Source organism: Salmo salar, chromosome 10 (genome assembly GCF_965601325.2).
Source record: "Salmo salar chromosome 10, fSalSal1, whole genome shotgun sequence".
Lineage (NCBI taxonomy): Eukaryota > Metazoa > Chordata > Actinopteri > Salmoniformes > Salmonidae > Salmo > Salmo salar.
In genome coordinates, this window is record NC_138300.1 from 71,001,374 (window position 1) to 71,022,212 (window position 20,839).

The 20,839-nt window shown below is 41.7% G+C and overlaps 1 protein-coding gene across 1 annotated transcript in view; it reads right to left on the reverse strand.

Annotated features, from left to right (window-relative positions):
• The window catches only part of lingo1a (leucine rich repeat and Ig domain containing 1a), a 323,927-nt gene extending 308,566 nt beyond the window's left edge, over positions 1 to 15,361 (reverse strand). The window contains exon 1 of the mRNA XM_014124063.3: positions 15,038 to 15,361. The gene's annotated coding sequence lies outside the window, so the exon portion shown is untranslated. The remainder of the gene's footprint in view (positions 1 to 15,037) is intronic.
• Between the last annotated feature and the right edge of the window lie 5,478 nt (positions 15,362 to 20,839).

Here is a 20,839-nt window from a genome sequence, read left to right on the forward strand (position 1 = left end):
CTCAAGCAACAACAACTGCTCCCAGCCCATCTATATGTGAAAACAAGCATTTCGCTACACTCGCAATAACATCTGCTAACCATGTGTATGTGACCAATATAATTTGATTTGAACTATGTGAGGCCACTGCACAACACAGCTCATCAATCTGATTGGAAGGCAATGTTTAGTCTGCTGCAAGCTTGATGACTTCACAGTAGAGGGCCTGTGGGACACTGGAGCTCAAGCCAGCATCATCAACGATGCCTGGAGGAAGAAACACCTCCCACACACCACCCTCCGAGCCATTGAAGAGCTGTTGGGGCCCGGAACACTGACGGAACTGGCAGCCAATCAAGTTCAAAGGTCAAGAGATATTATTCACACCCAGTGAACCATACCCTCTCCCCCATGGCTTGGAAGAGACTGAGGGGCTGGTTAAGACAGCCATTGGGAAGAAAGCCTTTGTCACTATTACCATCGCGAACACCACCAACCACCCCATCGTACTCAACCAGTGCATCATCCTAGGCCACCTCCAGACAGTGAATGCTTTGTATCCTGCCGCCACTGACTCCCAAGCCTCCCAAGCCAGTGTTCTACAAGTGTTCTACAGTCAACCTAGCCCCAGTGAGTCCAGCACAGCAAAGAGAAAGAGAACAGCAACAAAGTGAAAAACAACAGACCAAAGTGGGACCCTCCAGTCAATGTGGACCACCTGACAGAGGAACAGAGAGAGAAAGTGAGAGAGAAGTTGCATGAAGAATGTGAGGGCTTGACATATGATGATGACAACATCTGTTGTATCCCATCTCTGAACATTCCAAAGTTTCTAAAACTGTTTGAATGGTGTCTGTGAGTATAACAGAACTCAAATGGCAGGTCAAAACCTGAGAAGATTCTGTACAGGAAGTACCCTGTCTGACCATGTCTTGGCTTTCTTTGCCATCTCTATCCATTACAAAGGATCTCTGCTGTTACGTGACACTTCCTACAGCTGCCATAGGCTCTCAGAAGGCGGCAAAAAGCTGAATTGTGGCATTGCAGGCTTTGGCTGAAAAAAAGTAGCGCGTTTGGGTAGTGGCTGGTTACAGTACTGTGAGACTCAGGCGCGTGTCCGCGTCGACCGAATGCTTTGTTTTCTTTCCTCTGTTTACCTAAACGGAGATTCCCGGTCGGAATATTATCGCTTTTTACGAGAAAAATGCCATAAAAAAATTATTTTAAACAGCGGTTGACATGCTTCGAAGTACGGTAATGGAATATTTAGACATTTGTTTTGCTTTCATTGTAAAGCCTTTTTGAAATCGGACAGTGTGGTTAGACTAACGAGAGTCTTGTCTTTAAAATGCTGTAAAATAGTCATATGTTTGAGAAATTGAAGTAATAGCATTTCTAAGGTATTTGAAAATTGCGCCACGGGATTCAATTCGTCCCGCCTAGCCCAGAGAGGTTAAATTTCTCAAACATATGACTATTTTACACCATTTTAAAGACAAGACTCTCGTTAACCTGTTAGGGCTAGGGGGCAGCATTGACACGGCTGGATAAAAAACATACCCGATTTAATCTGGTTACCACTCCTACTCAGTAACTAGAATATGCATATACTTATTACATATGGATAGAAAACACCCTAAATTTTCTAAAACTGTTTGAATGGTGTCTGTGAGTATAACAGAACTCAAATGGCAGGTCAAAACCTGAGAGATTCCTTTACAGGAAGTGGCCTGTCTGACCATTTCTGGAACTTCTTTGCCATCTCTATCATTTACTAAGGATCTCTGCTCTAACGTGACACTTCCCACGTCTTCCATAGGCTCTCAGAGCCCGGGAAAAAACAGAATGTCGTCATTCCAGCCCCAGGCTGAAACACATTATCGCCTTTCTCAAGTGGCCCATCAAGAGACACTAGCTTATGCGCGTGACCCCGACCGCCCCCGCCTTTGGGATTTTTTCCTCTGTTTGCCGAAAAGGAGATTCCCTGTCGGAATATTATCGCTTTTCTACGAGAAAAATGACGTAAAAATTGATTTTAAACAGCGGTTGACATGCTTCGACGTACGGCAATGGAATACTTTGAATTTTATTGTCAGGAATTGCGCCAAGCGCGTGACACTTCTTTACTATTTCGGATAGTGTCTGGAACGCACGAACAAAACGCCGCTATTCGGATATAACGATGGATTATTTTGGACCAAACCAACATTTGTTATTTAAGTAGCTGTCCTGGGTGTGCATTCTGACGAAGACAACAAAAGGTAATGACATTTTTATAATAGTAAATATGATTATGGTGAGTGCTAAACTTGCCGGGTGTCTAAATAGCGAGCCCGTGATGCCTGGGCTATGTATTTAGAATATTGCAAAATGTGCTTTCACCAAAAAGCTATTTTAAAATCGGACATATCGAGTGCATAGAGGAGGTCTGTATCTATAATTCTTAAAATAATTGTTATGCTTTTTGTGAACGTTTATCGTGAGTAATTTAGTAAAATGTTAGCGAATTCCACGGAAGTTTGCGGGGGGTATGCTAGTTCTGAACGTCACATGCTAATGTAAAAAGCTGGTTTTTGATATAAATATGAACTTGATTGAACAAAACATGCATGTATTGTATAACATAATGTCCTAGGGTTGTCATCTGATGAAGATCATCAAAGGTGAGTGCTGCATTTAGCTGTCTTCTGGGTTTTGGTGACATTATATGCTGGCTTGAAAAATGGGTGTCTGATTATTTCTGGCTTGGTACTCTGCTGACATAATCTAATGTTTTGCTTTCGTTGTAAAGCCTTTTTGAAATCGGACAGTGTGGTTAGATTAACGAGAGTCTTATCTTTAAATGGCTGTAAAATAGTCATATGTTTGAGAAATTGAAGTAATAGGATTTTTAAGATTTTGAAAATCGCGCCACAGGCTGCAAGTGGCTGTTACGTAGGTGGGACGAATTCGTCCCGCCTAGCCTAGAGAGGTTAATCTAACCACATTGTCCGATTTCAAAAAGGCTTTACAACGAAAGCAAAACATTAGATTATGTCAGGAGAGTACCCAGCCAGAAATAATCAGACACCCATTTTTCAAGCTAGCATATAATGTCACAAAAACCAAAACCACAGCTAAATGCAGCACTAACCTTTGATGATCTTCATCAGATGACACTCCTAGGACATTATGTTAAACAATACATGCATGTTTTGTTCAATCAAGTTCATATTTATATCAAAAACCAGCTTTTTACATTAGCATGTGACGTTCAGAACTAGCAAACATACCGAAAACTTCCGGTGAATTTACTAAATTATTCACGATAAACGTTCACAAAAAACATAACAATTATTTTAAGAATTATAGATACAGAACTCCTTTATGCAATCGCGGTGTCCGATTTTAAAATAGCTTTTCGGTGAAAGCACATTTTGCAATGTTCTGAGTAGATAGCCCGGCCATCACAGGCTCTCTAGATACCCACCAAGTTTGGCGCTCACCAAACTCAGATTTACTATAAGAAAAATTGGATTACCTTTGTTGTTCTTCGTCAGAATGCACTCCCAGGACTTCTACTTCATCCACAAATGTTGTTTTGGTTCAAAATAATCCATAATTATGTTCAAATATCCTCTGTTTTGTTCTTGTGTTCAAGACACTATCTGAACGGTGACGCGCGGACGCGTATCGTGACAAAAAAAATCTAAATATTCCATTACCGTACTTCGAAGCATGTCAAATGCTGTTTACAATAAATTGTTATGCGATTTTTCTCGTAAAATAGCGATAATATTCTGACCGGGAGACATCTTTTTCGTTCAAGACTGAAAATCTAAAATGGCCTCTTCACGTGCACGCGTGCGCCCGTCTCATTGTTCTCAGATCGACCACTATCCAAATGCGCTACTGTTTTTCAGCCAGGGACAGCAAAGTCATCATTCAACGTTCTGGCGCCTTCTGAGAGCCTATGGGAGCCTTAGAAAGTGTCACGTTACAGCAGAGATCCTCTGTTTTCAATAAAGAGGGTATAGAAGGCCAAAAAATGGTCAGAGAGGGCACTTCCTGTACAGAATCTTCTCAGGTTTTGGCCTGCCATATGAGTTCTGTTATACTCACAGACACCATTCAAACAGTTTTAGAAACTTTAGGGTCTTTTCTATCCAAATCAAACAATTTTATGCATATTCTAGTTTCTGGGCAGTAGTAATAAATAACCAGGTTAAATCGGGTACGTTTTTTATCCGGATGTGAAAATACTGCCCCCTACCCTAGAGAGGTTAAACTAATAACACACAAATTATTGTATTTTCTTGTCTATATTGAATACATAATTTAAACATTCACAGTGTAGGTTGTAAAAGGTATGTGAACCCCTCGGCTAATGACTTCTCTATAAGCTAATTGGAGTCAGGAGTCAGCTAACCTGGAGTCCAATCAATGAGACAAAAACAAGGCAGCAAAAACAGCCACTGAGAAGATCTTCAACAACTTGTCCCTGAAATTCGTTTTCTCCAGCAAAATCCCTCACACCATGGGAAAATAATTTGAGAACCAGCTGCTGACAAGGTTAAAAGAACTGGGTGGAGTACATGGATTCCACACCACCCGTATCACCCTGAAGGGAATGGTCAAGTTGACAGGTTCAATAGGACACTGCTCAGAATGTTGAGGACCCTGACGGAAGAAGAAAATGCAGGCTGGAAAACCTCATTTCCCAAGGTAGTGCATGCCTACAATTGCACACGCTCAGAGGCAACAGGATACTTTCCTTTGTATCTTCTGTTCAGAAAGTCCCCAAGGCTTCCCATTGACCTGCTATTCATCCTGGAAGTAAATGGCGTAAAAGGCAGCAATGAGCACTACGTCAGAAACTGGCAGGAGATAATGAAAGAGGCATACAACATCGCTGCAAATGAAGCCACAAAAGGGGATGAAATAGGGAAAAGTCATTAACCACGACAGGAAGGTCCCTGGTCAAGAGCTACAACCTGGAGACAGAGTCCTTGTGAAAAACCTGTTTGAAAGAGGAGGGCCAGACAAACTTAGTTTGAACTGAGAGGATAAAGTCCACATAATCCCTCAAAGAAAACACCCTGAGAGTCCGGTGTATGACGTGAAACGAGAGAATGGACAAGGAGGAAAAAGAGTGCTCCACAGAAGCCTTCTATTGCCTTGTGATCACTTTACTTTGGAGAAAACAGAAGTGACCTGTGTACAAATAAATCAGACGGCCAAATAAATAATTCCCTACTTGTTCTCAAATAAATTGAAATTGAAAAACTGTGTCTGCGTTTATCATTGATAAAGGCTGTGCATCCAAGTATTAATTCTGGGGTGCCAATAATTGTGACCGACTGGATCGAATCTTACGTAGTCTTATGTAGCAAGAAAATATATACACTGCTCAAAAAATAAAGGGAACACTAAAATAACACATCCTAGATCTGAATGAATGAAATAATCTTATTAAATACTTTTTTCTTTACATAGTTGAATGTGCTGACAACAAAATCACACAAAAATAATCAATGGAAATCCAGTTTATCAACCCATGGAGGTCTGGATTTGGAGGCACACTCAAAATTAAAGTGGAAAACCACACTACAGGCTGATCCAACTTTGATGTAATGTCCTTAACCTGTTAGGGCTAGGGGGCAGTATTTGCACGGCTGGATAAAAAAAATGTACCCGATTTAATCTGGTTACTAATCCTACCCAGTAACTAGAATATGCATATACTTATTATATATGGATAGAAAACACTCTAAAGTTTCTAAAACTGTTTGAATGGTGTCTGTGAGTATAACAGAACACATTTGGCAGGCAAAACCCTGAGACATTTTCTGACAGGAAGTGGATACCTGATGTGTTGTATTACCTTTAAACCTATGCCATTGAAAAACACAGGGGCTGAGGAATATTTTGGCACTTTCTATTGCTTCCACTAGATGTCACCAGCCTTTACAAAGTGTTTTGAGTCTTCTGGAGGGAGATCTGACCGAACAAGAGCCATGGAACGATGATGGCCCATTAGACACCTGGCGCGCGAGTTCATGTTGGGTACCCTCGTTCCAATACGTTATAAAAGAGTATGCATTCGTCCACCTTGAATATTATTCATGTTCTGGTTAAAAAAGGCCCTAATGATTTATGCTATACAACGTTTGACATGTTTGAACGAACGTAAATATATTTTTTCCCCTCGTTCATGAAGTGAAGTCCGGCGGGCTTAGATCATGTGCTAACAAGACAGAGATTTTTGGACATAAATGATGAGCTTTTTTGAACAAAACTACATTCGTTATGGACCTGTGATACCTGGAAGTGACATCTGATGAAGAGAATCAAAGGTAATGGATTATTTACATAGTATTTTCGATTTTAGATCTCCCCAACATGACGACTAGTCTGTATCGCAACGCGTATTTTTCTGGGCGCAGTGCTCAGATTATTGCAAAGTGTGATTTCCCAGTAAGGTTATTTTTAAATCTGGCAAGTTGATTGCGTTCAAGAGATGTAAATCTATAATTCTTTAAATGACAATATAATATTTTACCAATGTTTTCTAATTTTAATTATTTAATTTGTGATGCTGACTTGACTGCCGGTTATTGGAGGGAAACGATTTCCTCTACATCAATGCCATAGTAAAACGCTGTTTTTGGATATAAATATGAACTTGATAGAACTAAAAATGCATGCATTGTCTAACATAATGTCCTAGGAGTGTCATCTGATGGAGATTGTAAAAGGTTAGTGCATCATTTTAGCTGGTTTTATGGTTTTGGTGACCCTGTCTTTGAATTTACAAAACATTACACACAACTCTTGTAAATGTACTGTCCTAACATACTCTAAATTTATGCTTTCGCCGTAAAACCTTTTTGAAATCGTAAAACGTGGTTAGATTAAGGAGATGTTTATCTTTCAAAGGGTGTAAAATAGTTGTATGTTTGAAAAATTTGAATTTTGACATTTATTTGTATTCAAATTTGCCGCTCTTGAAATGCACCTGCTGTTGATGGAGTGCACCACGGGGGGGACGCCTGCGTCCCACCTAGCCCATAGAGGTTAAAACAAGTCAAAATGAGGCTCAGTAGTGTGTGTGGCCTCCACGTGCCTGTATGACCTCCCTACAACGCCTGGGCATGCTCCTGATGAGGTGGCAGATGGTCTCCTGAGGGATCTCCTCCCAGACCTGGACTAAAGCATCCGCCAACTCCTGGACAGTCTGTGGTGCAACGTGGCGTTGGTGGATGGAGCGAGACATGATGTCCCAGATGTGCTCAATTGGATTCAGGTCTGGGGAACGGGCGGGCCAGTCCATAGCATCAATGCCTTCCTCTTGCAGGAACTGCTGACACACTCCAGCCACATGAGGTCTAGCATTGTCTTGCATTAGGAGGAACCCAGGGCCAACCGCACCAGCAAATGATCTCACAAGGGGTCTGAGGATCTCATCTCGGTACCTAATGGCAGTCAGGCTACCTCTGGCGAGCACATGAAGGGCTGTGCGGCCCCCCAAAGAAATGCCACCCCACACCATGACTGACCCACCGCCAAACCGGTCATGCTGGAGGATGTTGCAGGCAGCAGAACGTTCTCCACGGCATCTCCAAACTCTGTCTCGTCTGTCACATGCTCAGTGTGAACCTGCTTTCATCTGTGAAGAGCACAGGGCGCCAGTGGCGAATTTGCCAATCTTGGTGTTCTTTGGCAAATGCCAAACGTCCTGCACGGTGTTGGGCTGTAAGCACAACCCCGACCTGTGGACGTCGGGCCCTCATACCACCCTCATGGAGTCTGTTTCTGACCGTTGGAGCAGACACATGCACATTTGTGGCCTGCTGGAGGTCATTTTGCAGGGCTCTGGCAGTGCTCCACCTGCTCCTCCTTGCACATAGGTGGAGGTAGCGGTCCTGCTGCTGGGTTGTTGCCCTCCTACGGTCTCCTCCACGTCTCCTGATGTACTGGCCTGTCTCACGGTAGCGCCTCCATGCTCTGGACACTACGCTGACAGACACAGCAAACCTTCTTGCCACAGCTCGCATTGATGTGCCATCCTGGATGAGCTGCACTACCTGATCCACCTGTGTGGGTTGTAGACTCCGTCTCATGCTACCACTAGAGTGAAAGCACCGCCAGCATTCAAAAGTGACCAAAACATCAGCCAGGAAGCATAGGAACTGAGAAGTGGTCCGTGGTCACCACCTGCAGAACCACTCCTTTATTGGGGGTGTCTTGCTAATTGCCTATAATTTCCACCTGTTGTCTATTCCATTTGCACAACAGCATGTGAAATGTATTGTCAATCAGTGTTGTCAATCAATTTATTGTCAATCAGTTTGATTTCACAGAAGTGTGATTGACTTGGAGTTACATTGTTTTTAAGTGTTCCTTTTATTTTTTTGAGCAGTATATTTGAAATTGTGTATTTTAGATTGGATAAAAGTAGAGACTCAGAGCTACAAAATGGTGTACCATACATTACATTTACATTTAAGTCATTTAGCAGACGCTCTTATCCAGAGCGACTTACAATACGCTACAGTTGTGGAACAATGGGAAAGTAATTCTACTTTGAAAGTTGATAAATTTGTAACCTCACTTTTGAGATAATGGCCATTGAATGTTTTGGTAAACCTACTGGAGAGCTCTTCTTTACACCCAGTCAACATTGTTCACACCTTCTTAAGCCTTAGCCCGACCCATCTCTTTAAGGATTCACATATGAGGCCATGTACTAAACAACCAAATATTTCAAGATTAAAGCCTGGTTTATACTACTTCTATCGACAGTTGTCTCAGTGACATCATGAACATTCTATTGTCGTCCAACATCAAACTTGTCGTTGTCGTTATGAAAAAGTATAAACACAAAAACTACAGGCTGCATGACATCAGCAGTCTCGTGATCCAAAATAACATAACTAGTGTATTTTAACCCCAATAAATACACCCTTTTAAAAATGAATATAGTATATGTCAATCTAGCAAACCACACAACTAAAAGGAACTTTCTAAACAATGTTTTGGTTAGTTTCCAGCTTGTTAGCCAGCTAGGTAATGTTAACCTCTATGGGCTAGGTGGGACGCTAGCGTGCCACCCGTGGTGCACTGCATCAACAGCAGGTGCATTTCAAGAGCGGCAAATTTGAATCCAAATAAATGTCAAAATTCAAATTTTTCAAACATACAACTATTTTACACCCTTTGAAAGATAAACATCTCCTTAATCTAACCACGTTTTACGATTTCAAAAAGGTTTTACGGCGAAAGCATAAATTTAGAGTATGTTAGGACAGTACATTTACAAGAGTTGTGTGTAATGTTTTGTCAAGTCAAAGACAGGGTCACCAAAACCATAAAACCAGCTAAAATGATGCACTAACCTTTTACAATCTCCATCAGATGACACTCCTAGGACATTATGTTAGACAATGCATGCATTTTTAGTTCTATCAAGTTCATATTTATATCCAAAAACAGCGTTTTACTATGGCATTGATGTTGAGGAAATCGTTTCCCTCCAATAACCGGCAGTCAAGTCAGCATCACAAATTAAATAATTAAAATTAGAAAACATTGGTAAAATATTATATTGTCATTTAAAGAATTATAGATTTACATCTCTTGAACGCAATCAACTTGCCAGATTTAAAAATAACCTTACTGGGAAATCACACTTTGCAATAATCTGAGCACTGCGCCCAGAAAAATACGCGTTGCGATACAGACTAGACGTCATGTTGGGGAGATCTAAAATCGAAAATACTATGTAAATAATCCATTACCTTTGATTCTCTTCATCAGATGTCACTTCCAGGTATCACAGGTCCATAACGAATGTAGTTTTGTTCAAAAAAGCTCATCATTTATGTCCAAAAATCTCCGTCTTGTTAGCACATGATCTAAGCCAGCCGGACTTCTCGTCATGAACGAGGGGAAAAAATATATTTACGTTCGTTCAAACATGTCAAACGTTGTATAGCATAAATCATTAGGGCCTTTTTTAACCTGTTAGGGCTAGGGGGCAGCATTGACACGGCTGGATAAAAAACATACCGATTTAATCTGGTTACCACTCCTACTCAGTAACTAGAATATGCATATACTTATTACATATGGATAGAAAACACCCTAAATTTTCTAAAACTGTTTGAATGGTGTCTGTGAGTATAACAGTACTCAAATGGCAGGTCAAAACCTGAGAGATTCCTTTACAGGAAGTGGCCTGTCTGACCATTTGTTGAACTTCTTTTCCATCTCTATCATTTACTAAGGATCTCTGCTCTAACGTGACACTTCCCACGTCGTCCATAGGCGCTCAGAGCCCGGGAAAAAACAGAATGTCGTCATTCCAGCCCCAGGCTGAAACACATTATCGCCTTTCTCAAGTGGCCCATCAAGAGACACTAGCTTATGCGCGTGACCCCGACCGCCCCCGCCTTTGGGATTTTTTCCTCTGTTTGCCGAAAAGGAGATTCCCTGTCGGAATATTATCGCTTTTCTACGAGAAAAATGTCGTAAAAATTGATTTTAAACAGTGGTTGACCTGCTTCGAAGTACGGTAATGGAATACTTAGAATTTTATTGTCACGAATTGCGCCAAGCGCGTGACACTTCTTTACTATTTCGGATAGTGTCTGGAACGCACGAACAAAACGCCGCTATTCGGATATAACGATGGATTATTTTGGACCAAACCAACATTTGTTATTGAAGTAGCTGTCCTGGGTGTGTATTCTGACGAAGACAACAAAAGGTAATGAAATTTTTATAATAGTAAATATGATTATGGTGAGTGCTAAACTTGCCGGGTGTCTAAATAGCGAGCCCGTGATGCCTGGGCTATGTACTTAGAATATTGCAAAATGTGCTTTCACCAAAAAGCTATTTTAAAATCGGACATATCGAGTGCATAGAGGAGGTCTGTATCTATAATTCTTAAAATAATTGTTATGCTTTTTGTGAACGTTTATCGTGAGTAATTTAGTAAAATGTTAGCGAATTCCCCGGAAGTTTGCGGGGGGTATGCTAGTTCTGAACGTCACATGCTAATGTAAAAAGCTGGTTTTTGATATAAATATGAACTTGATTGAACAAAACATGCATGTATTGTATAACATAATGTCCTAGGGTTGTCATCTGATGAAGATCATCAAAGGTGAGTGCTGCATTTAGCTGTCTTCTGGGTTTTGGTGACATTATATGCTGGCTTGAAAAATGGGTGTCTGATTATTTCTGGCTTGGTACTCTGCTGACATAATCTAATGTTTTGCTTTCGTTGTAAAGCCTTTTTGAAATCGGACAGTGTGGTTAGATTAACGAGAGTCTTATCTTTAAATGGCTGTAAAATAGTCATATGTTTGAGAAATTGAAGTAATAGGATTTTTAAGGTTTTGAAAATCGCGCCACAGGACAGCCGTGGCTGTTACGTAGGTGGGACGAATTCGTCCCGCCTAGCCTAGAGAGGTTAACCAGAACATGAATAATATTCAAGGTGGACGAATGCATACTCTTTTATAACGTATTGGAACGAGGGTACCCAACATGAACTCGCGCGCCAGGTGTCTAATGGGACATCATCGTTCCATGGCTCTTGTTCGGTCAGATCTCCCTCCAGAAGACTCAAAACACTTTGTAAAGGCTGGTGACATCTAGTGGAAGCAATAGGAAGTGCCAAAATATTCCTCAGCCCCTGTGTTTTTCAATGGGATTGGTTTAAAGTCAATACAACACATCAGGTATCCACTTCCTGTCAGAAAATGTCTCAGGGTTTTGCCTGCCAAATGAGTTCTGTTATACTCACAGACACCATTCAAACAGTTTTAGAAACTTTAGAGTGTTTTCTATCCATATATAATAAGTATATGCATATTCTAGTTACTGGGTAGGATTAGTAACCAGATTAAATCGGGTAAATTTTTTTTATCCAGACGTGCAAATGCTGCCCCCTAGCCCTAACAGGTTAAGTTTGCTGGCTATTCAATTCAAATAATAACCATATTAAGTGGCTGACAATGTCTTCGCATTAACTCATTTATCTTCATTATTACAGGAAAATAAACTCACAACAATATCATTTTTTACAAGTTAATGGCGAGCCAATTACAGAAAATAGCTTACAGTTGTGATTGTCTAAATAAATGCAGGGCATTCTACCGGAGAATCGTTGTCCTAACATTATATCCTAATTTGACTTTGGTGCAGGTAGTATTCACATTAACATCTCTGGTAAACACATACTATATCAAATAAAATCAAAGTTGATCTATCACATGCACAGGATACAGAAGGTGTAGTGAAATGGCTACTTGCAGTCTTTTGTTTAGACATGTTGCAAGCTAGCTAGCTAAACAATAAACCATAATCTCAACTCACACGTTACTACCCTGCATGAATCTGCAGATAGCTAACCATCCAGGTTCAGTGTTAAGTAGCTAGCTAACGTTAGGCCATAACTTGCAATGCAAATGGCTCTGAGATATGTATATGATCTGTGTAGTAATATTATTCATAACGTTAGCTAGCCAACCAGCCAGCTAACATTAGCTCGCTAGCTAAAAGTACGCTTTAACTTGCAATGAAAATGATTTTCTGACACAATTTGAATTGCATAATATCTGAAAATATAGCTAGTTAGACTCTCTTACCCGTATACATGGTTGGACGCATCTCCCTCTGTCATGGATGCCATGGTTGCCCTTAGTTTGAAGATGTAATCCGGAGGCGGGTGTTTTATACAACAGCCTTCTCTGTGTACTCTTTTTGACTCCCTCTGCATATTTGCAATCAAAAGCCTGCATTGTTGCCATCTCCTTAGCTATCAGACTCTAATTCCACCAGGCATTCCACTGATTTCAAAACTCGGTCCTCCAGAAAGTGGAGAACACTTTTGCAGATATACTATGTGATATCTTTCAAAAAAGGTACATTAGAAATGATTACCTACACATATTGAACAGCTCATGTTATAGACAGAAGCGTGCTACATGGCTAAACCAGCTAGCCTTGTAATTTTACAATTGTATTCGTAGATAGCTTATAAGTTTGTTATTAAGGCACATGAAAGTTCACGTTCCAGAAAGTATTTCTGCCTAAAGAAAACACATTTAGATTTTATTTTTAAAGTTCACGTTCGAATGCCTTTCCTGTGAAGTAGTGACATGAGCCTAGTTTCCTGAAACGAGTCACAATTTTGTACATACCATTTGTCTTTATTTTTTAAAATAAAAATTGTAAACTTAAATTTACTAAATAAAAGTGGTTCTGCAATGTTCAATATCCAATAGCAAGGTGTGGAGACAAAAAGTATTTTAAAATGTGCAACTGTAATCGCACAGGTGACATTTCTATGCCCATAGATGTGGGTGTGAAAGCTCAAAGTACTGCTTGGGAATATCAATCACTACTATATAATTAGTTGGATTTATAAGGCAGGGATGTTACCTATGTCAGCATAGGTCACATATACTGTAACTACCATTGTACTTAATCGGTAACATACAGTAACTAAGCTGGTTAAATGTCATTATTTTTACACATTCTAATGAGACCATATTGGTGCTATACCATGCATTGGCCTGAACATCTTCACTTCCTCCAACGAAAGAGTTGAAAGTAACAAGATATTTAAGGATGTGAATGACATTCTGCTTTTTACGAAGAATAGCTAAGGGATTCAGTCGTATGTCTGAAGAGAAAATACAGGGCATGTGGCCATTTGTACTTTCAATATGCAACCCAACCAACCTCGCCTGAGTGCAGATAAAATATCTGAAATAAAATAGGGATGGAAACTAACTCTGCCCAGGGCAAGGTAATATGATTGATCTTTTATTGTTTTTCCAGCCTACAGTGTGTTATTGTGGTTTCTCCCCTGAAATGGGAAATGTGATAAATATTGATGTTCTTTACAGGAAAACCAGTCAGGTTTTCACTATATGCAAGGCCTCCTCTATCAATCTCTAACTTGTTTTTTTTTTGACGGCAGGGATGTATGTGTACTGTAAGGTGACCCCCAACAAAATCTATGCCACCAAAGATGTAGGTCTGCCTAAAAGCCATTCAATCAGCATGTTTTCACTCTTTTTGCAACAATAGCATCAGTAAAATGTGCTGTTCTATACCTTCGATCTCATTCTCTCTAGCTGAACAGAATGTATTCCCTGGCAAGAAATATTCAATTTCCCAATACCATTAACCTAAAAACTACATTTCATTGTGAGTCATCTGCAGAATCAGTGGCTTAATAGGTCTATATTTTGAATCAGATTTTCAATAAACAACATAATACCATTAAAAAATGCATAATTACTACAGTATCTGCTGTGGTATGCTAACACGGACAGACAATAGCCTATAGCCTATGGTAGCCCAAGATGCTGGCCATGCTAATCTTTTGTGAGGTCAAAGCACCTGTCAAGCATCACCGTCTGGAGAGCAGACAAATCAAAGATAGACGACAGCTGGTATATCTGCCACCTCAGCAGGGGTCCATAGGAAGAAGGATAACTTTGTTACAAGCCAAATGTCTAGGCAATAAATATCACTACCACACCTTGAGAGAGAAACCAAACACGCAAACACATGCACACGTCCAAGTGTGCTTGTGCAAACACATATGCACACGTACGCATAAACACACTATAAACATAATGCATATTTTTACAGCAACCACTGATGCTACCTAAATGAGAATTAATTTAACAACATTGCAAAACAGCTACCTGCTACTTATCGCACAACTAATGCTGCCCTTGACAGGCAGAGCATGTAAAGTTCTCTCGGAGGGACTGGGGCTGAAAATAACACAAGATCGATATCAGATAGCAACTCTCGGGGTAGCATTTTTTTACCCAGCCCTAACAGAATGAATCACACCACTGTAGCAACACAGATTTTCCCTAGTCCTCTCCCCCTCTTTAGCCCTACCTCTTTTTCTCCTTCTCCATCTTCCTCTCTCTCCCTGTCCTAAATTGAGATATTGTTTCGGTACATTTATCAGCCCTGTATCCCATGATATGCTCTGCTTGCATCTGTCAATATGTTATGAAAAGTAAGCTCTTACCAGAACTGTGAAGATAATTCCAAAAATGGCTGGTTCATTCCACAGGGCCACTTATTAAATCCAAGATGCCGGGGAAAGGATTGAGGATGCCATTGAAGGAAATGCCGACGGGAAAAAATCTGATTCTTAAAAACGTGGGAAATATGCAGAAGGAGATGGCTGAGAGAAGCAGAGGAAGCTGGGAGGTTTCAGATATCCAAATCTGGAGCACTTTATAAAGGTGCCAGCGTTGTATACACAGGCACATGCAATTCACACAACAACCCACACGAACACACACACTCACATACACAGGGTGTACCTACAATCGCTTTCAGAGAGGCTGGAAGATAGAGGGTGAGAGAGGAAGATAGAGGGAGAGCGAAAGAGATGGAGCGGGAGATGGAGAGGGAGGGGGGGCTGGAACAGAGCAAGGTAGAAATAGGAGCTGCAGTGTGGGGAGAGATGGTGAGGAGGGATGGAGAGGAGAGGACCGAAGGGAGGGAGGGAGAGAGAAATACGAGGGTGCAACTAATGAAATTCTTTAGCCATATTTCCATCTAAAACACAGATGCGGCTATGAGTCAGTGAAATGCAGGGAAGACAAAGAGACTCAGGCTACAGAAACCATTTAGACATTTAGATCCCCGTTGCATCTAACAAATGAGTGATTCCCCTTGTTACTGCAAAGCAAATTGGATAAGAAACAATTATATAAAAAACATATAAACGCAACATGCAACCATTTCTAAGATTTGACTGACTTACAGTTCATATAAAGAAATCAGTAAATTGAAATAAATTAATTATGCCCTAATTTATGGTTTTCACATGACTGGGAAAATGTGGAGGGTTTTTAGAAGGTGGAATAGTGGGGACCAAATGGTGCTTTACTTAGTAGCATTGCAAATATCATGGTACAGCTATGCAGACACTCAATTGTCATGTTACTTTTTAATTGTACGTTTACAAACATATATTATGATAAATAGAATTGAAACTTGTGTCTCATTATGGTAATTGGTGAAATACGTATAGCCAGTTATAATTGTAATGGCTTAGCAGATAATTACAAAAGATGATCAGTATTTACCTGGCTAAAAGAGAAGGAATATAATATCTACTGTTCACTGGAAACTCATTAAACAATTTTAGATGAAGTTTTGTGGAAAAAGGACTGAGGGGCAAAATATATTTCTCCCATGGGCAAAGTAAGTCAGAAGGGGTGATGATATTAATTAACAGTGATTTTGATTCAAATGTGCAAATTGTCCAAACAGATCCTCAAGGTAGATGGATGATTTTAAATATGTTATTGGACCGTAAACACACACTAACGTTCAAAAGATTGGGGTCACTTAGAAATGTCCTTGTTTTTTTTGTCCTTTAAAATAACATCAAATTGATCAGAAATACAGTGTAGACATTAATGTTGTAAATGACTATTGTAGCTGGAAATGACAGATTTTTTTTGTGGAATATCTACATAGGCGTACAGAGGCCCATTATCAGCAACCATCACTCCTGTGTTCCAATGGCACGTTGTGTTAGCTAATCCAAGTTTATAATTTAAAAAGGCTAATTGATCATTAAAAAACCTTTGCAATTATGTTAGCACAGCTGAAAACTGTTGTGCTGGTTAACCTGTTAGGGCTAGGGGGCAGTATTGACACGGCCGGATAAAAAACGTACCCGATTTAATCTGGTTACTACTCCTGCCCAGTAACTAGAATATGCATATAATTATTGGCTTTTGATAGAAAACACCGTAACGTTTCTAAAACTGTTTGAATGGTGTCTGTGAGTATAACAGAACTCATATGGCAGGCAAAAACCTGAGAGGATTCTATATGGGAAGTGGCCTGTCTGACAAGTTGTTGTTCATCTGGGCTCTTTTTATTGAAGACTGAGGATCTTTGCTCTAACGTGACACTTCCTACGGCTCCCATAGGCTCTCAGAGCCCGGGAAAAAGCTGAACGATATCGAGGCAGCCTCTGGCTGAAACACATTATCGCTTTTGGCAAGTGGCCGATCAGAGTACTATGGGCTTAGGCGCGTGCACGAGTCGACCCCATGCTTTATTTTCTTTCGTCTGTTTACCTAAATGCAGATTCCCGGTCGGAATATTATCACTTTTTTACGACAAAAATGGCATAAAAATGGATTTTAACCTGTTAGGGCTAGGGGGCAGCATTGACACGGCTGGATAAAAAACATACCCGATTTAATCTGGTTACCACTCCTACTCAGTAACTAGAATATGCATATACTTATTACATATGGATAGAAAACACCCAAAATTTTCTAAAACTGTTTGAATGGTGTCTGTGAGTATAACAGAACTCAAATGGCAGGTCAAAACCTGAGAGATTCCTTTACAGGAAGTGGCCTGTCTGACCATTTCTTGAACTTCTTTTCCATCTCTATCATTTACTAAGGATCTCTGCTCTAACGTGACACTTCCCACGTCTTCCATAGGCTCTCAGAGCCCGGGAAAAAACAGAATGTCGTCATTCCAGCCCCAGGCTGAAACACATTATCGCCTTTCTCAAGTGGCCCATCAAGAGACACTAGCTTATGCGCGTGACCCCGACCGCCCCCGCCTTTGGGATTTTTTCCTCTGTTTGCCGAAAAGGAGATTCCCTGTCGGAATATTATCGCTTTTCTATGAGAAAAATGACGTAAAAATTGATTTTAAACAGCGGTTGACATGCTTCGACGTACGGTAATGGAATACTTTGAATTTTATTGTCAGGAATTGCGCCAAGCGCGTGACACTTCTTTACTATTTCGGATAGTGTCTGGAACGCACGAACAAAACGCCGCTATTCGGATATAACGATGGATTATTTTGGACCAAACCAACATTTGTTATTGAAGTAGCTGTCCTGGGTGTGCATTCTGACGAAGACAACAAAAGGTAATGACATTTTTATAATAGTAAATATGATTATGGTGAGTGCTAAACTTGCCGGGTGTCTAAATAGCGAGCCCGTGATGCCTGGGCTATGTACTTAGAATATTGCAAAATGTGCTTTCACCAAAAAGCTATTTTAAAATCGGACATATCGAGTGCATAGAGGAGGTCTGTATCTATAATTCTTAAAATAATTGTTATGCTTTTTGTGAACGTTTATCGTGAGTAATTTAGTAAAATGTTAGCGAATTCCCCGGAAGTTTGCGGGGGGTATGCTAGTTCTGAACGTCACATGCTAATGTAAAAAGCTGGTTTTTGATATAAATATGAACTTGATTGAACAAAACATGCATGTATTGTATAACATAATGTCCTAGGGTTGTCATCTGATGAAGATCATCAAAGGTGAGTGCTGCATTTAGCTGTCTTCTGGGTTTTGGTGACATTATATGCTGGCTTGAAAAATGGGTGTCTGATTATTTCTGGCTTGGTACTCTGCTGACATAATCTAATGTTTTGCTTTCGTTGTAAAGCCTTTTTGAAATCGGACAGTGTGGTTAGATAAAGGAGAGTCTTATCTTTAAAATGCTGTGAAATAGTCATATGTTTGAAAAATTGAAGTTTTTGTATTTTAGAGGAGTTTGTATTTCGCGCCACGCCCATCATTGGATAATGGAGCAGGTGTTCCGCTAGCGGAACGTCTAGATGTAAGAGGTTTTAACATCCTTATCATTTATCGCCCTCCAGGTTCCCTTGGAGAGTTCATCAATGAGCTTGACGCCTTGATAAGTTCCTTTCCTGAGGATGGCTCACCTCTCACAGTTCTGGGTGACTTTAACCTCCCCACGTCTACCTTTGACTCATTCCTCTCTGCCTCCTTCTTTCCACTCCTCTCCTCTTTTGACCTCACTCTCTCACCTCCCCCCCCACTCACAAGGCAGGCAATACGCTTGACCTCATCTTTACTAGATGCTGTTCTTCCACTAATCTCATTGCAACTCCCCTCCAAATCTCCGACCACTACCTTGTATCCTTTTCCCTCTTGCTCTCATCCAACACTTCTCACTCTGCCCCTACTCGGATGGTATTGCGCCGTCCCAACCTTCGCTCTCTCTCTCCCGCTACTCTCTCCTCTTCCATCCTATCATCTCTTCCCTCTGCTCAAACCTTCTCCAACCTATCTCCTGATTCTGCCTCCTCAACCCTCCTCTCCTCCCTTTCTGCATCCTTTGATTTTCTCTGTCCCCTATCCTCCAGGCCGGCTCGGTCCTCCCCTCCTGCTCCGTGGCTCGACGACTCACTACGAGCTCACAGAACAGGGCTCCGGGCAGCCAAGCGGAAATGGAGGAAAACTCGCCTCCCTGCGGACCTGGCATCCTTTCACTCCCTCCTCTCTACATTCTCCTCTTCTGTCTCTGCTGCTAAAGCCACTTTCTACCACTCTAAATTCCAAGCATCTGCCTCTAACCCTAGGAAGCTCTTTGCTACCTTCTCCTCCCTCCTGAATCCTCCTCCCCCTCCCCCCCCCCCCTCCTCCCTCTCTGCGGATGACTTCGTCAAGCATTTTGAAAAGAAGGTTGACGATATCCGATCCTCATTTGCTAAGTCAAACGACGCCGCTGGTCCTGCTCACACTGCCCTACCCTGTGCTTTAACCTCTTTCTCCCCTCTCTCTCCAGATGAAATCTCGCGTCTTGTGACGGCCGGCCGCCCAACAACCTGCCCACTTGACCCTATCCCCTCCTCTCTTCTCCAGACCATTTCCGGAGACCTTCTCCCCTACCTCACCTCGCTCATCAACTCATCCTTGACCGCTGGCTACCTCCCTTCCGTCTTCAAGAGAGCGAGAGTTGCACCCCTTCTGAAAAAACCTACACTCGATCCCTCCGATGTCAACAACTACAGACCAGTATCCCTTCTTTCTTTTCTCTCCAAAACACTTGAACGTGCCGTCCTTGGCCAGCTCTCCTGCTATATCTCTCAGAATGACCTTCTTGATCCTAATCAGTCAGGTTTCAAGACTGGGCATTCAACTGAGACTGCTCTTCTCTGTGTCACGGAGGCTCTCCGCACTGCTAAAGCTAACTCTCTCTCCTCTGCTCTCATCCTTCTAGACCTATCTGCTGCCTTTGATACTGTGAACCATCAGATCCTCCTCTCCACCCTCTCCGAGTTGGGCATCTCCGGCGCGGCCCACGCTTGGATTGCGTCCTACCTGACAGGTCGCTCCTACCAGGTGGCGTGGCGAGAATCTGTCTCCGCACCATGCGCTCTCACCACTGGTGTCCCCCAGGGCTCTGTTCTAGGCCCTCTCCTATTCTCGCTATACACCAAGTCACTTGGCTCTGTCATATCCTCACATGGTCTCTCCTATCATTGCTATGCAGACGACACACAATTCATCTTCTCCTTTCCCCCTTCTGATAACCAGGCGGCGAATCGCATCTCTGCATGTCTGTCAGACATATCAGTGTGGATGATGGATCACCACCTCAAGCTGAACCTCGGCAAGACGGAGCTGCTCTTCCTCCCAGGGAAGGCCTGCCCGTTCCATGATCTCGCCATCACGGTTGACAACTCCCTTTGTCCTCCTCCCAGAGTGCTAAGAACCTTGGCGTGAACCTGGACAACACCCTGTCGTTCTCCACTAACATCAAGGCGGTGACCCGATCCTGTAGGTTCATGCTCTACAACATTCGCAGAGTACGACCCTGCCTCACACAGGAAGCGGTGCAGGTCCTAATCCAGGCACTTGTCATCTCCCGTCTAGATTACTGCAACTCGCTGTTGGCTGGGCTCCCTGCCTGTGCCATTAAACCCCTACAACTCATCCAGAACGCCGCAGCCCGTCTGGTGTTCAACCTTCCCAAGTTCTCTCACGTCACCCCGCTCCTCCGCTCTCTCC